We start from the raw sequence: 12,457 nt of genomic DNA, 5'->3' as shown, positions 1-12,457 counted from the left end.
ATGTTAAAACAAAATAATCTTAAAGATTTATCACATGCCATTTTATCTCTTTTATTCAGAGAGCTCTGTTTTGTAACAAAGTGTAAAGCCTTCACATTATCCCATTAAATTTTAGCCCATTCTTCCAGTCTATCAGAAAATTTTTAGTACAGAGTTTTTGTTTTATTCAACTGATTAAAACTTTATCTAAGCATATAACCATATTTTCTGGTACTGTCTAAAATGATATCATTAAGAATATAGTCAGGGTGACTTCCCTGGTGGCGCAATGGTTAAGAATCCGCCTGCCAATGCAGGGGCACACGGGTTTGTGCCCTGGTCCCAGAAGATCCCACATGCCATGGAGCAACTAGTCCCGTGCACCACGTCTACTGCGCCTGCGCTCTAGAGTCCGTGAGCCACAACTACTGAGCCCACGTGCCACAACTGCTGAAGCCTGTGTGCTTAGAGCTGTGCTCCACAACAAGAGAAGCCACCACTATGAAAAGCCTGTGCACCACAAATAAGAGTAGTCCCCACTCGCCTCAATTAGAGAAAGCCCGCGCACAGCAACGAAAACCCAACACAGTCAAAAAATTAATTAATTAATTAATTAATTTTTAAAAAATACAGGTTGAGTATGCCACTTTAAAAAAAAAAAGAATATAGGCTGTTTGTCTGAAGGACAAATAAATTATTTAATTAAAAATAATTATTAAAATTCTCTTTCAAAGTATTTTCTCACTTACTTTTGGAGATATAAAGATAAATAAAGCCAGGAGTTTTATTTATCAAAGAATTTGCAGTCAAGTTGAAAGAACTGAGAATGATGAGATGAATTATTGTTTAATGGAAGAAGAATACACATTTTAGAGTCAGAAAACTGAAGTTCAAGTGACAGTTTTGTATGATTTTGGTCAAATTAAAGTTTGTGAGCCTTAGGTTCCTCAGCTATAAAATAAATATACTAATATCTGACTAACACGGAACAGTCAGTATCAAATGAGCTCATATAGGGAAAAACAGCTTGTAAAGTACTAGCAAAATCTACTATTGCTTTTAAAAATGCAAGTTCACAAGAATATTTAATACATAAAAAAAGCATGAGTTTTTAAGATGAATATGTAGTTTTGTTTCAATATCAGATGGCTTATGTCTGCTTAGATAATTATAAATGGCTAAATCCATGATGTCTCTATCATTGGAAATAACATAGGAGGTTTTTCTATAAAGGATAGGAAAGTAGTAGAATAGTAAGTTAAAAAGAGCCTCATTTTGAACATTATGAATGTGATATAGGCCTTTTGTTAATAATTTTGTAGCCTTTAAAGAGAGATAATAGGTTTTTGAATTATATGAAGATACAGCTAAGAAATATGTAGGATGGACTGAAATGAGAAGATGCAGAAGGATGAGAAAAAACTCTGTTTCAAGGATAAGGTAACTTCAAGCTGAGTTAAGATAGTTGGAACTTGAATGAGAATAAAATTTAAAAAAGAACACAAAGAAGAATTATTCTTTCAAAATTTTTTTGATCTTCAAATTATGGAAATAATGTACATTGTAACAATTGAAATGCAATACAAAATGTAGAAATGCAAAGTTAATCTTCTCTGTTACTCCTTCAAAACACACACACATACACACAAGAAACATTCTCTCACGTCCTTTAGGTAACCAATTTTTAACCTCTTGATGTGTATCTTTATACTTTGTTATCTCTACTTGAGTAAAAATGTACAAGCATGTGTTTCCATATATTGAGGTATATTTTTTTCCAAAAGAGAATCATACTATATGCATTGATGCTTTAGATGACTTCTTTTGAAATTGGCAATTAACTTAATTAATAATGATTTAAGAGAGGTAAAGAAATAAAGGGTAATAGAAACGTCCACCATAGTTAACTAAATAATAGATCCTTACAAGGAGTAGGAAAAAGAAGTACTTTTTGTTAGTAAGGGGCAAACAACTGGATTATCATTTCAGTATTTTATACTGAAATAGAGTATTCAGTTAATCTAATAAATAAGATTAGTGTCTTGATATTTGTGTCTTCAGAAAAACCAGTACAAGTGGGTTCTAGTCTACCCTCTTTCCCAGCAAGACTCTCCATTTATTTCATTTATTACATGTATTTATCACTTATTATTTGAAAGATAAGTTATTTGCCCTCATGGGGCTTGCATTCTATTGACAAGACATAGAAAATATACAAACAAACAAAAGATAGACAAATAAATTAATGCAAAAATGATTTTCAAAGAGGATAACTGATATGAAGGATATTAAACAGGGAGATATAAAACATAGTGAATGAAAGCAGATAGGAGAGGTGATGTTTGGGTTGAAATCTAAGTGGTTTAATGGGAGCCAGTCTTCTTGTACATGCCTCTAATAGTTGTTTTTAGTTTTTCTTACACATATATGTGTATATACATATACATATGTATATATGTATATATACATACATACATATCCTGGAGACTGTTGTTACAAGTTACTACAAAATTGGAGGCTGAGAACAACAGAAAGTTATTCTCTTACAGTTCTGGAGCCCCAAATGTGTCAGGGCCCTGTTGTCTCTGGGGATTCTGTGGGAGAATTCATTTCTTGTTTCAGCTTCTGATAATTCCAGGTGTTCCTTGACTTATAACTGCATCACTCCAACTCTGCCTCTGTGGTCACATTATCTCCTACTCTTATTTATCAGTCTCTTACTTACACTTACGAGGATGCTTGTTATTAGATTTAGGGCTCACTTTGATGATCCAAAATAAGCATACCCTTTCAAAATTCTTGATGATTCATATTTTGTTGAATACAGTAATAATCACTCTTTACCATATAAAATAATACTCACAAGTTCTGTGAATTGGGATGTGGACATATATTCTTGGTGGCCACCATACAACCCACTACAACATAAGTATATAAATACTATATTAATGTACCATAATTGTATATGTGTCCCTGTCTTCCAATCATTTGTGAGAATTTTTTTTCTAATTCTACAGTATCTATCACAAAATAAGTGCTTATTAAATAGGCATTTGATTAATCAAGCATTCTGTTAAAAAGGCAATAGAATGTTTGAGGAAGATGAGTGACAATGGTGAAAGAAATAATTTAAAACAATGAAAGAGATGGAGAGGAGCTAGCACTACATCTGAGCTAAACTTTACTGTCAAAAAACTGTCATTTAGATGGGAGCCTGATAGCAAGTGAACATTACTATTTTTATTTGTGAAAACTTTATATATATATTTCTTCATTTGCATATTTTATCTTATAGCTATCTCTATCTCTTACATGTTTCATAAAATATTTTATACTCTACTTTCCTCCTTTTTTTCCCCTTAAAATAGTAAAATAAAGGGTTAACAATAGAAACTCCTAGGGAGCATCAAGGACATCAGTCCGTATTATGAGCCTTCATTTTCCATGATTAAAAAAATGTGATTTAGCTAATAAAACTCAGTGTTTGCTATATAACAGATGTTTCATGTGTGCTGTGAATAATTAAATGGATGGATTAGTGAATTAAAGTAACTAGCTGCTAATTCGTGTCCAGTGTAAGAAAAGGGAAAGTAGAACTCAAGACTGAGAAGGGGAAGGCATCTAGCATCATAGCATTGTTTTTCTTCCCACATGAATTTAATAAGAATTTTATCCAGTTAAAAAGTAATAGAGAATATTCTTATCCCAGGTGTATGTTGCCCGTTAAGAAGGAGTAAGCTATATAACAATTGTGGCTATAACTTAAAAAACACTGTAACACATTTTACATCACACATATTTGGTCTAAATTATATTATAGACATCTTTAATTCAAGTTTTTTTAAGTATTGACATGGATATTGATTCAAAAGTGGATTTTTAATTAACAAAATGAAAAAGAAAGACTAATTTTTTGATTTGTTATGTTTTTAATTATACAATCATTCAACTACACTGATTGGGACAATATGTGAATTTAATAATAAAGATTGCACTAATTTCTCTGACTATAAGAAAATTACAGCAAATGACTAATAAAGGTAAGGAAATGTAAGAAATTATGCCTTTCAGTTTATGTCCAAGAATTTGGAAATTTTGTAGTCTATAGGGTAGTAAACCACCTACTTGTTATAGATGTTTAGACATCATTTTAGCTGGAGTTTAGGCATCAAGGTTAATTGGAATATTTGTTGAAGTTATACTGAATGTTGTTGCTTATAAGACTCTGAGAACCGCCATGGGCTTATATGGAATCCTTTTGGCTACTAGGCATTATGTTTCAGTAATGTTATTTTTTAAAAAAAAGAAGAGGGGGAGAGCAACTTATACATTTTTAACATTTTTATCAGAATTGTTCTAAGCTGTATAGAACATATGTCACTGAATCATAAAGAAGGAAATTAACATTTCTGATAGGGATGTGAATCATACTACACAATATCTTCATTTCAAATACTTAGAATATAAGTAGAAGGAAGTAGATATGACAGATACATCTAAAAGCTCTGCTTTAAAATTTATGAATCACATTTGGATACAGATATCTAGTCAATCATGCATCTCTGGGGCTTCTCAGCTCTTGCTAACAAAGAGGTAAGACAATTACATGTCACATTTCATACATTCATTACAACACAAAAGTTACATATGCCATAATGCAAATTAATATTTCCAAATATTGCCCAAGGTATAAAAATGTTTAAGACTAAGACATAGTGGTCTACTAATATATATCTCATTTACATAATAAAAATATACTGCTATGCAATAATTAGTTATCAAAAGAGGAACAATAAGAAGACTGAGAGAAAAAAAATTTAGAAAAATTATTGAAAATTATTTCTACACAAAAACCAGCATGCAAATGTTTATAGTAACAACTTTCATAATAGGCAAAAGTTGGAAACAATCCAAATGTCCATTAATTGATTAATGGATAAAAATGTCTATATCCATACAATAAAATATTTTTCAACTACAGAAAGAAGTGAAATAGTGATACAAGCTACAACATGGATGAACCTTGAGAACATTATTATAAGTGAAAGAAGCCAGTCAGAAAAGATCACAGATTGTATCATTTCATTCAAATAAATTATCTAGAATAAGAAATCTATATTTACAGAAAGTAAACTAGTGTTTGCTCATGGTTGGAGAGGTGAACTGGAAGAATAGTGGGTGATAGATTAAGAGTACAGGATTTCTTTTTGAGGTGGTGTAAGTGTTCTAAAATTAACGGTGGCTATGGTTGCACATATCTGTGGAATACTAATAACTATTTTTTTTTTAACATCTTTATTGGAGTATAATTGCTTTACAATGGTGTGTTAGTTTCTGCTTTATAACAAAGTGAATCAGTTATACATATACATATTTTCCCATATCTCTTCCCTCTTGCATCTCCTTCCCTCCCACCTTCCATATCCCACTCCTCTAGGTGGTCACAAAGCACAGAGCTGATCTCTCTGTGCTATGCAGTTGCTTCCTACTACCTATCTATTTTATGTTTGGTAGTGTATATATGTCCATGCCACTCTTTCACTTTGTCATATCTTACCCTTCCGCCTCCCCATATCCTCAAGTCCATTCTCTAGTAGGTCTGTGTCTTTATTCCTGTCTTGCCACTAGGTTCTTCATGACCTTTTTTTTCCCCTTAGATTCCATATATATGTGTTAGCATACGGTATTTGTTTTTCTCTTTCTGACTTACTTCACTCTGTATGACAGACTCTAACTCCATCCACCTCAATACAAATAACTCCATTTCGTTTCTTTTTATGGCTGAGTAATATTCCATTGTATATATGTGCCACATCTTCTTTATCCATTCATCCGATGATGGACACTTAGGTTGCTTCCATGTCCTGGCTATTGTATATAGAGCTGCAATGAACATTTTGTTACATGACTCTTTTTGAATTATGGTTTTCTCAGGGTATATGCCCAGTACTGGGATTGCTGTGTCATATGGTAGTTCTATTTTTAGTTTTATAAGGAACCTCCATACTGTTCTCCATACTGGCTGTATCAATGTACATTTCCACCAACAGTGCAAGAGTGTTTCCTTTTCTCCACACCCTCTCCAGCATTTATTGTTCTAGATTTTTTGATGATGGCCATTCTGACCGATGTGAGATGATATCTCATTGTAGTTTTGATTTGCATTTCTCTAATGATTAATGATGTTGAGCATTTTTTCATGTGTCTGTTGGCCATCTGTGTATCTTCTTTGGAGAAATGTCTATTTAGGTCTTCTGTCCATTTTTGGATTGGGTTGTTTGTTCTTTTGTTATTGAGCTGCATGAGCTGCTTGTAAATCTTGGAGATTAATCTTTTGTCAGTTGCTTCATTTGCAAATATTTTCTCCCATTCTGAGGGTTGTCTTTTGGTCTTGTTTATGGTTTCCTTTGCTGTGCAAAAGCTTTTAAGTTTCATTAGGTCCCATTTGTTTATTTGAGTTTTTATTTCCATTTCTCTAGGAGCTGGGTCAAAAAGGATCTTGCTGTGATTTATGTCATAGAGTGTTCTGCCTATGTTTTCCTCTAAGGGTTTGATAGTGTCTGGCCTTACATTTAGGTCGTTAATCTATTTTGAGTTTATTTTTGTGTATGGTGTCAGGGAGTGTTCTAATTTCATACTTTCACATGTACCTGTCCAATTTTCCCAGCACGACTTATTGAAGAGGCTGTCTTCTCTCCACTGTATATGCTTGCCTCCTTTATCAAACATAAGGTGACCATATGTGAGTGGGTTTATCTCTGGGCTTCTATCCTTTTCCATTGATCTATATTTCTGTTTCTGTGCCAGTACCATACTTTCTTGATTACTGTAGCTTTGTAGTATAGTCTGAAGTCAGGGAACCTGATTCCTCCAGCTCCATTTTTCGTTCTCAAGATTGCTTTGGCTATTCTGGGTCTTTTGTGTTTCAATACAAATTGTGAAATTTTTTGTTCTAGTTCTGTGAAAAGTGCCAGTGGTAGTTTGATAGGGATTGCAATGAATCTGTAGACTGCTTTGGGTAGTAGAGTCATTTTCACAATGTTGATTCTTCCAATTCAAGAACATGGTATATCTCTCCATCTATTTCTTTTTTTCTTTTTTTTTTTAAAGTATTTTTTTTTAATGTTTCTTTAATTAATTAACTTATTTATATTTATTTTTGGCTGTGTTGTTGGGTCTTCATTTCTGTGCAAGGGCTTTCTCCAGTTGCGGCGAGAGGGGGCCACTCTTCATCGCGGTTCGCGGGCCTCTCTCTGTCGCGGCCTCTCTTGTTGCAGAGCACAGGCTCCAGACGCGCAGGCTCAGTAGTTGTGGCTCACGGGCTTAGTTGCTCCGTGGCATGCGGGATCTTCCCAGACCAGGGCTCGAACCCGTGTCCCCTGCATTGGCAGGCAGATTCTTAACCACTGCGTCACCAGAGAAGCCCTCTCCATCTATTTCTATCATCTTTAATTTCTTTCATCAGTGTCTTATAATTTTCTGCATACAGGTCTTTTGTCTCCTTAGGTAGGTTTATTCCTAGATGTTTTATTCTTTTTGTTGTAATGGTAAATGGGAGGGTTTTCTTAATTTCACTTTCAGATTATTCATCATTAGCGTATAGGAATGCAAGAGTTTTCTGTGCATTCATTTTGTATCCTGCTACTTTACCAAATTCATTGATTAGCTCTAGTAGTTTTCTGGTAGCATCTTTAGGATTCTCTATGTATAGTATCATGTCAACTGCAAACAGTGACGGCCTTACTTCTTCTTTTCCGATTTGCATTCCTTTTATTTCTTTTTCTTCTCTGACTGCTGTGGCTAACACTTCCAAAACTATGTTGAATAATAGTGGTGAGAGTGGGCAACCTTGTCTTCCTGATATCAGTGGAAATAGTTTCATTTTTTCAGCATTGAGGATGATGTTGGCTGTGGTTTTGTCATATATGGCCTTTATTATGTTGAGGAAAGTTCCCTCTATGCCTACTTTCTGCAGGGCTTTTATCATAAATGGGTGTTGAATTTTGTTGAAAGCTTTCTCTGCATCTATGGAGATGATCATATGTTTTTTCTCCTTCAATTTGTTAATATGGTGTATCACGGTGATTGATTTGCGTATATTGAAGAATCCTTGCATTCCTGGAATAAACCCAACTTGATCATGGTGTATGATCCTTTTAATGTGCTGTTGGATTCTGTTTGCTAGTATTTTGTTGAGGATTTTTGCAACTATGTTCATCAGTGATATTGGCCTGTAGTTTTCTTTCTTTGTGACATCTTTGTCTGGTTTTGCTATCAGGGTGATGGTGGCCTCGTAGAATGAGTTGGGGAGTGCTCCTTCCTCTGCAATATTTTGGAAGAGTTTGAGAAGGATAGATGTTAGCTCTTCTCTAAATGTTTGACAGTATTCGCCTGTGAAGCCATCTTGTCCTGGGCTTTTGTTTTGTTGGAAGATTTTTAATCACAGTTTCAATTTCAGTGCTTGTGATGGGTCTGTTCATATTTTCTATTTCTTCCTGGTTCAGTCTCGGCAGGTTGTGCATTTCTAAGAATCTTTCCATTTCTTCCAGGTTGTCCATTTTATTGGCATACAGTTGCTTGTAGTAATCACTCATGATCGTTTGTATTTCTGCCATGTCTTTTGTTACTTCTCCTTTTTCATTTCTAATTCTATTGATATGAGTCTTCTCCCTTTTTCTCTTGATGAGTCTGGCTAATGGTTTATCAATTTTGTTTATCTTCTCAAAGAACCACCTTTTAGTTTCATTGATTTTTGCTATTGTTTCCTTCATTTCTTTTTCATTTATTTCTGATCTGATCTTTGTGATTTCTTTCCTTCTGCTAACTTTGGGTTTTTTTTGTTCTTCTTTCTCCAATTGCTTTAGGTGCAAGGTTAGGTTGTTTATTCGAGATGTTTCCTCTTTCTTGAGGTAGGCTTGTATTGCTATAAACTTCCCTCTTAGAACTGCTTTTGCTGCATCCCATAGGTTTTGGGTCGTCGTGTCTCCATTGTCATTTGTTTCTAGGTATTTTTTGATTTGCCCTTTGATTTCTTCAGTGATCACTTCGTTATTAAGTAGTGTATTGTGTAGCCTCCATGTGTTTGTATTTTTTACAGATCTTTTCCTGTAATTGATATCTAGTCTCATAGTGTTGTGGTCGGAAAAGATACTTGATACGATTTCAATTTTCTTAAATTTATGAAGGCTTGATTTGTGACCCAAGATATGATCTATCCTGGAGAATGTTCCATGAGCACTTGAGAAAAATGTGTATTCTGTTGTTTTTGGGTGGAATGTCCTATAAATATCAATTAAGTCCATTTTGTTTAATGTATCATTTAAAGCCTGTGTTTCCTTATTTATTTTCATTTTGGATGATCTGTCCATTGGTGAAGGTGGGGTGTTAAAGTCCCCTACTATGATTTTGTTACTGTCGATTTCCCCTTTTATGCCTGTTAGTATTTGCCTTATGTATTGAAGTGCTCCTATGTTGGGCGCATAAATATTTACAACTGTTACTCTTCTTCTTTAATCTATCTCTTGATCATAATATAGTGTCTTTCTTTGTCTCTTGTAATAGTCTTTATTTTAAAGTCTATTTTGTCTGATATGAGAATTGCTACTCCAGCTTTCTTTTGATTTCCATTTGCATGGAATATCTTTTTCCATCCCCTCACTTTCAGTCTGTATGTGTCCCAAGTCTGAAATGAGTCTCTTGTAGACAGCATATATACGGGTCTTGTTTTTGTATCCATTCAGCCAGTCTGTGTCTTTTGGTGAGAGCATTTAATCCATTTACATTTAAGGTAATTATCGACATGTACGTTCCTATTCCCATTTTCATAAATGTTTTGGGTTTGTTATTGTGTTTTCCTTCTCTTGTGTTTCTTGCCTAGAGAAGTTCCTTTAGCATTTGTTGTAAAGCTGGTTTGGTGGTGCTGAACTCTCTCAGCTTTTGCTTGTCTGTAAAGGTTTCAATTTCTCCATCAAATCTGAATGAGATCCATGCTGGGTAGAGTAATCTTGGTTGTAGGTTTTTCTCCTTCATCACTTTAAATATGTTCTGCCACTCCCTTCTGGCTTGCAGAGTTTCTGCTGAAAGTTCAGCTGTTAACCTTATGGGGATTCCCTTGTGTGTTATTTCTTGTTTTTCCCTTGTTGCTTTTAATATGTTTTCTTTATATTTAATTTTTGATTGTTTGATTAATATGTGTCTTGGCATGTTTCTCCATGGATTTATCCTGTATGGGACTCTCTGTGGTTCCAGGACTTGATTAACTATGTCCTTTCCCATATTAGGGAAGTTTTCAACTATAATCTCTTCAAATATTTTCTCAGTCCCTTTCTTTTTCTCTTCTTCTTCTGGGACCCCTATAATTCGAATGTTGGTGCATTTAATGTTGTCCCTGAGGTCTCTGAGACTGTCCTCAGTTCTTTTCATTCTTTTTTCTTTATTCTGCTCTGCAGTAGTTATTTCCACCATTTTATCTTCCAGGTCACTTACCCGTTCTTCTGCCTCAGTTATTCTGCTATTGATCCCTTCTAGAGTATTTTTATTTTCATTTATTGTGTTTTTCATCATTGCTTGATTCCTCTTTAGTTCTTCTACGTCCTTGTTAAATGTTTCTTGCATTTTGTCTATTCTATTGCCAAGATTTTGGATCATCTTCACTATCATTATTCTGAATTCTTTTTCAGGTAGACTGCCTAGTTCCTCTTTATTTGTTAGGTCTGGTGTGTTTTTACCTTGTGCCTTCATCTGCTGTGTGTTTTTCTGTCTTCTCATTTTGCTTATCTTACTGTGTTTGGAGTCTCCTTTTTGCAGGCTGAAGGTTCGTAGTTCCTATTGTTTTTGGTATCTGTCCCCAGTGGCTAAGGTTGGTTCAGTGGGTTGTGTAGGCTTCCTGGTGGAGTGGACTAGTGCCTGTGTTCTGGTGGATGAGGCTGTATCTTGTCTTTCTGGTGGGCAGGTGCATGTATGATGGTGTGTTTTGGGGTGTCTGTGGCTTTATTATGATTTTAGGCAGCCTCTCTGTTAATGGATGGGGCTGTGTTCCTCTCTTGCAAGTTGTTTGGCATAGGGTGTCCATCACTATAGCTTGCTGGTCGTTGAGTGAAGCTGGGTCTTGGTGTTGAGATGGAGATCTCTGGGAGATTTTCGTCGTTTGGTATTACGTGGGGCTGGGAGGTCTGTTGTGGACCAGTGTCCTGAAGTTTGGTCTCCCACCTCAGAGTCACAGCCCTGATTCCTGGCTGGAGCTCCAAGAGTCTTTCATCCACACGGCTCAGAATGAGAGGGAGAAATAATGGAAAGAATGAAAGAAAGAGGATAAAATACAAACAAGTAAAATGAAATAAAATAAAATTATTAGGAAAAAATTTTTTTAAAGTAGGAAAAACAAAAAAACGTACGGACAGAACCCTAGGACAAATGGTGAAAGCACAGGTATACAGACAAAATCTCACACAGAAGCATATGCATACACACACTCACAAAAAGAGGAAATGGGGAAAAAATAATATATCTTGCTCCCAAAGTCCACCTCCTCAATTTGGGATGATTCGTTGTGTATTCAAGTATTCCACAGATGCAGGTACATCAAGTTGTTTGTGGAGCTTTAATTCGCTGCTCCTGAGTCTGCTGGGAGAAATTTCCCTTTCTCTTCTTTGTTCGCACAGCTCCCAGGGTTCAGCTTTGGATTTGGACCCGCCTCTGCGTGTAGGTCCTGTGAGGGCGTCTGTTCTTCGCTCACACAGGATGGGGTAAAAGGAGCAGCTGCTTCGGGGGCTCTGGCTCACTCAGGCGCGGGGGGAGGGAGGCGTAGGGATGCGGGGCGAGCCTGCAGCTGCAGAGGTCAGCATGACGCACCAGTCTGAGGCACGTCATGCCTTCTCCTGCGGAAGTTGTCCCCGGATCATGGGACCCTGGCAGTGGCGGGCTGCATAGGCTCCTGGGAGGGGCGGTGTGTGCTTGCACACAGGCTTCTTGGTGGCAGCAACAGCAGCCTTAGTGTTTCATGCCCGTCTCTGGGGTCCGCGCTGATAGCCGTGGCTCGCACCCCTCTCTGGAGCTCGTTTAGGCGGCGATCTGAATCCCCTCTCCTCGTGCACCAGGAAACAAAGAGGCAAGAAAAAGTCTCTTGCCTGTTTGGCAGCTCCAGACCTTTTCCCGGACTCCCTCCCGGCTAGCTGTGGTGCGCTAACCCCTTCAGGCTGTGTTCACGCTGCCAACCCCACTCCTCTCCCTGCGATCCGACCGAAGCCTGAGGCTCAGCTCCCAGCCCCCTCCCGCCCCGGCGGGTGAGCAGACAAGCCTCTCTGGCTGGTGAGTTCTGGTCGGCACCGCTCCTCTGTGCGGGAATCTCTCGACTTTGCCCTCTGCACCCCTGTTGCTGCGCTCTCCTCCATGGCTCCGAAGCTTCCCCCCTCCACCACTCGCAGTCTCCACCCGCGTATGGACCTCCCAGTGTGTGGAAACATTTCCTCCTTCACAGCTC

This window comes from Balaenoptera ricei, chromosome 18 (assembly GCF_028023285.1).
Source record: "Balaenoptera ricei isolate mBalRic1 chromosome 18, mBalRic1.hap2, whole genome shotgun sequence".
NCBI lineage: Eukaryota > Metazoa > Chordata > Mammalia > Artiodactyla > Balaenopteridae > Balaenoptera > Balaenoptera ricei.
The sequence above is the reverse complement of the archived record's forward strand: the minus strand, read 5'-3'. Positions refer to the sequence as shown.